We start from the raw sequence: 4616 nt of genomic DNA on the forward strand, positions 1-4616 counted from the left end.
ATTTTTTTAATGTTGAGTAGCACTATAAGAGCAATAGAAATCCAGCGAACTCTTCATGAATCCATCCACCTTTGTGATATTTTTGTTTAACTGCTTAGAATTACCCTAAACAAAAATCCACTACATTGAGAGCTTCTTGAGGACAAGGACTGCATTTACTCTCTTTGTATTTCTAGCATCTCTCAGCTCAGGTTCTGGCGGACAGTCATCTCCCACTCATACTTCTCTCCCAGTGTCTTTCAGGAAGGCTTGTCCAGCTCTGACATCCAGGCCTGCTGGCTTTGCAACTTCCCATAGTCTCTAATTAAGCAACTAAGTTTTTTTTTTTTTTTAGTAAAAGTATCATTTGTTCCTGCCATGTTCATGCTAGCTCTGAGATGCACAGCTTTCTTTTCTCCGTCTTCACAAAACATCTGCTTAGCCATCATGCTAGACTCCTGCCAAACTCACAGGGAATTGAATACCCGTAGACATAGACAACTCAGAAGTGTTTTTTTAAGAACTAATTACTTCTAAGCTTTATACAATTGAGCCCAAGATTTTTGGGATTTCTTGCTTTGTTTTACTTACTTCCCCAACATCATTCTTCGCAGCTAAATGCTCATCCTGAGCCTACCCCATGTCTGCAGAGAAGGTTAAGAACATGGGCAGTTAAGAACAGGGTGGGTGAAAGGAACAAATTTCACGGTGCCCACAGCATCCTCCTCTGCAGAGCCCCTGGTCCAGCCCTCGCAGTCCTCCCCTGGGGGTAGGATGAGTAACAACAATGGTTTCCCCGTTCCCTCACTCCTACTCTCAGATTCTGACCCAGCACAATCTCCAGGCACTGTTTCATTCCTGGATTCAACCCTCAGTTCCACATGGATGCACTGTCTTATACTCCAAGCAGAGCTCACAAAGAGGAGTAGATGTGAGTGCTTTAGCCAACTCCCTTGTCAGGCTTCTTTGGTCAGGTTCTTATGGCCTAACTTAGAATTTCAGGCCTACCCGTGAGGACAGCATAGGCAGGGAGTGACTTTTTCTGGACACAGTCTCTACTTTATTTCCCTTTTGGAAGTGGAAAAACCAGGATCCTGTTACCCATCAGGTACAATAAACCATCATAATTGACCTTTATACAGTACGATTCAGATCCAATTCTCCACAGTTGCAATATATTCACATAGTAATTTATTTATTTATTTATTTATTTTTTGAAATTCTCATAATTTTAATGGTCAATAGCTTCTGGTTGGCTCTGGATGGTACAGTTAAACGATATACTTAAAGACCTCCCCCCCCACCCCGCAAGCGCATTCACACCCCCTCAGTAGCGTTGCCATCAACATTCCAAAAAATATGGAACGCTTCACGAATTTGCGTGTCATCCTTGCGCAGGGGCCATGCTAATCTTCTCTGTATCGTTCCAATTTTAGTATATGTGCTGCCGAAGCGAGCACTCACATAGTAATTTAATTTCCATTCTTCAGATATAAAAACTACTCCATTGCGAAGTCAGTTGACCTCTCCAAAATCACCTAATTGGTAAGTGGCCAAGTGACTGACTCTGGTCTGTTTGACTCCTGCTACCTTGTTCTTCCCATAACACTACCCACATTACTAGTCATTCAACAAATATTTATTGGGCCCTGATGATGACAGGCCCAAAGCTAAGTACCAGGATATACTAATGAACAAGTTATAAAGCTTTCAGTTAAACCGGGAAGACATAAAGTAAACAAATATTTGTAGTCTCTCTACATGCTAAGAAGAACAATTACCACATAGTGGCTAAAAGTTTAGGCTTTGAACCAGATACCTGTGATTGAATTCATACTAACTGTAATCTTAGGGAAGTTAACTAGCTTTTTTACATCTGGATTTCTTTATCATAAAATGTGGATGGCAATATTACTATCAACCTCGTAGGCTTTGAGGACTAAGTGAATTTATACATGTTAAGTGCTCATAATATGTGTGATAACAGGAAGCTCTGAAAGAAATGGGATCTTAGTCTACAGGATGGTGTGGGGCAGGATTTTAAGGTTAAGGTTAAAGTTTAGATAAGTTTCCTGAAATAAATGGAATTTAATCTGAGGCCCAAAGGATGAGTAGGGGTAAGGTTTAGGGCTGAGTGATGAGAGAAAAGGGAGAGAGTGGAGTGGGATGAACAGGGATCAGGAGAGAGCAGGGTAAGCAAAGAGAACAGCACATACATAGGATTCATCAGATAGTAACTGAGCCAACAGCTGCCATGTCTCATGATTGGCCTCATTCCCAGATCTTACTAAAATATTTGTCAAGGTAAATGGTGGGGAGTTTATCAGAGAGAGAAAATGTAAGGCTTTTAGCCCCTGCCCAATCAATCAAATCCTTTCTCTCTCTTGTTCTGTCTCTCTCTCTCTCTACCTATCTCAGCAACACATAATGGAAAAAACACCAAACTCCAAAGGAAACACTGGACTGATGCTCTGGCTCAACCTCCTACACCTCATGACTCTGGTCATTTAGCCTCATCTTGGAGCCTCAGATTTCATTCTATAAAAAAGTGCCCCCCCCAAAAAAAAAGTGGCCACAATTCCTATGTCAAATGCTGTGAATTCACTTTAATATGATATTAAAATTGTGCGAACCTACTCAGGTTGAATTCTCAGCTTTTCTGTTGTGTGACATAGAATAGACTGGGAATCATCCTGACCCTTGGTTTTCTCATCTATAAAGTGGGATAGTAAAAATATCTTGATGAAACTGGTGCAGCCACTCTGGAAAATCATATAGAGGTTCCTCAAAAGTTAAAAATAGAACTGCCCTATGACCCAGAAATTGTACTAGTAAGTATTTACCCAAAGAACACAAAAATACTGATTTGAAGGGGTACATGTACCCTGATATTTATACCAGCATTATCAACAATAACCACACTATGGAAAGAGCCCAAGTGTCCATCAGCTGAAGAATGGATAAAGAAGATGTGGTGTGTATATATGTATATACACACACATATATATATATGCATGCACACCACCATTCCATTATATATATTCTATAATTATATATATATAATGGAATATTACTCAGCCATTAAAAAAGAATGAAATCTTGCCATTTGCAATGACATGGATGGAGCTAAGAGCTAGATAGTATTATACTAAGCAAAATAAGTCGGAGGAAGATAAACACCATATAATTTCATTCATATGTGGAATTTAAGAAATAAAACAAATGAGCAAAGGGAAAAAGAAAGAGACAAACCAAGAAATAGACTCTTAACTATAGAGAACATACTGATGTTACCAGAAAGGAGGTGGAGGGTGAAACAGGGGATGGGAATTAAGGAGTGCCCTTGCTGACATGAGCACCAGGTGATATTTGGAAGTGTTGAATCACTATACTGTACAGCTGAAACTAACATAACACTGTTAATTAACTGAATTTAAATAAATACATTTAAAAAAAAGAATATCTTGGGGCACCTGGGTGGTGCAGTTGGTTAAGCATCCAGCTCTTGGTTTCAGCTCAAGTAGTGATGTTAGGGTCAGGCTCCATGCTCAGCACAGAGTCTGCTTGAGATTCTCTCTCCCTCTCCCTCTGCCTTCTACTCCTTCCATTTGTGATCTCTCTCTCTTTCTCTGAAATAAATGAATCTTTTACTTTAAAAAAAGAAAACTAGAGTATTTATTTTAATATTTTATTTATTTATTCATAGAGACACAGAGAGAGAGGCAGAGACATAGACAGGAGCAGGCTCCATGCAGGGAGTCCGACGTGGGACTCGATCCTGGGTCCCCAGGATCACACCCCAGGCTGCAGGCGGCACTAAACCGCTGTGCCACCGGGGCTCGCTGTGCCACCAGGGCTGCCCTAAATGAATCTTTTAAAAAAAGAATATCTTGATGAAAGAATATATGTCTCATAGGATTTTTCTCCTTAACTTTTTATTTTGAAAACTAAATCTATGATGAATTTAAAGAATACCTTTATAATATTTATGTAGATTCACCAACAGTTAACATTTTGTCATATTTGTTCATTCTGTGTGTGTATCATAGACATCATGATATTTCCCCCTTAAATATTTTAGCATCACCTAACAAACACATTTTTCTACATATCCACCATGTCATTATCACACCTAGGACATTTACTATTTTTTAAGATTGATTGATTGATTGATTTATCTATATATTTATTTGAGAGAGAGAGTGCATGAGCAGGGGCAGGAAGTGTGGAGGGAGAGGGAGAAGAGACTCCCTGCTGAGCAGGGAGCCCAATCTAGCACTCAGTGTCAGGACCCCCGGATCATGACCTGAGCTGAAGGTGGACACTTAACTGACTGAGCCACCCAGGTGCCCAACATTTACTACTGATTTTAGTAAATAAGCAGTACATATCCAAATTTCTTCAATGATCTTCAAAACGATTTTTATGGTTTTCTTTTAAAAATTCAGAATCCAGTCAAGCTTCATAGTTGTACTACCATATCTTTTGTCTCCTTTATTTAAAAAAAAAAAAGATTTTATTTATTTATTCACGAAAGACACAGAGAGAAGCAGAGACATAGACAGGCAGAAGCAGGCTCCATGCAGGGAGCCCAATGTGGGACTCGATCCCTGGACCTGGGATCATGCCCTGAGCAA

At 39.7% G+C, this 4616-nt stretch overlaps 1 non-coding gene across 1 annotated transcript; it reads right to left on the reverse strand.

The window, feature by feature from the left end:
* Nucleotides 1-1332: 1332 nt before the first annotated feature.
* On the reverse strand, nucleotides 1333-1439 carry LOC129520387 (U6 spliceosomal RNA). Its single transcript, XR_008666601.1, has one exon. It is a non-coding gene; the product is annotated as a U6 spliceosomal RNA (small nuclear RNA).
* Nucleotides 1440-4616: the final 3177 nt, after the last annotated feature.

This window comes from Nyctereutes procyonoides, unplaced genomic scaffold (assembly GCF_905146905.1).
Source record: "Nyctereutes procyonoides isolate TBG_1078 unplaced genomic scaffold, NYPRO_anot_genome, whole genome shotgun sequence".
NCBI lineage: Eukaryota > Metazoa > Chordata > Mammalia > Carnivora > Canidae > Nyctereutes > Nyctereutes procyonoides.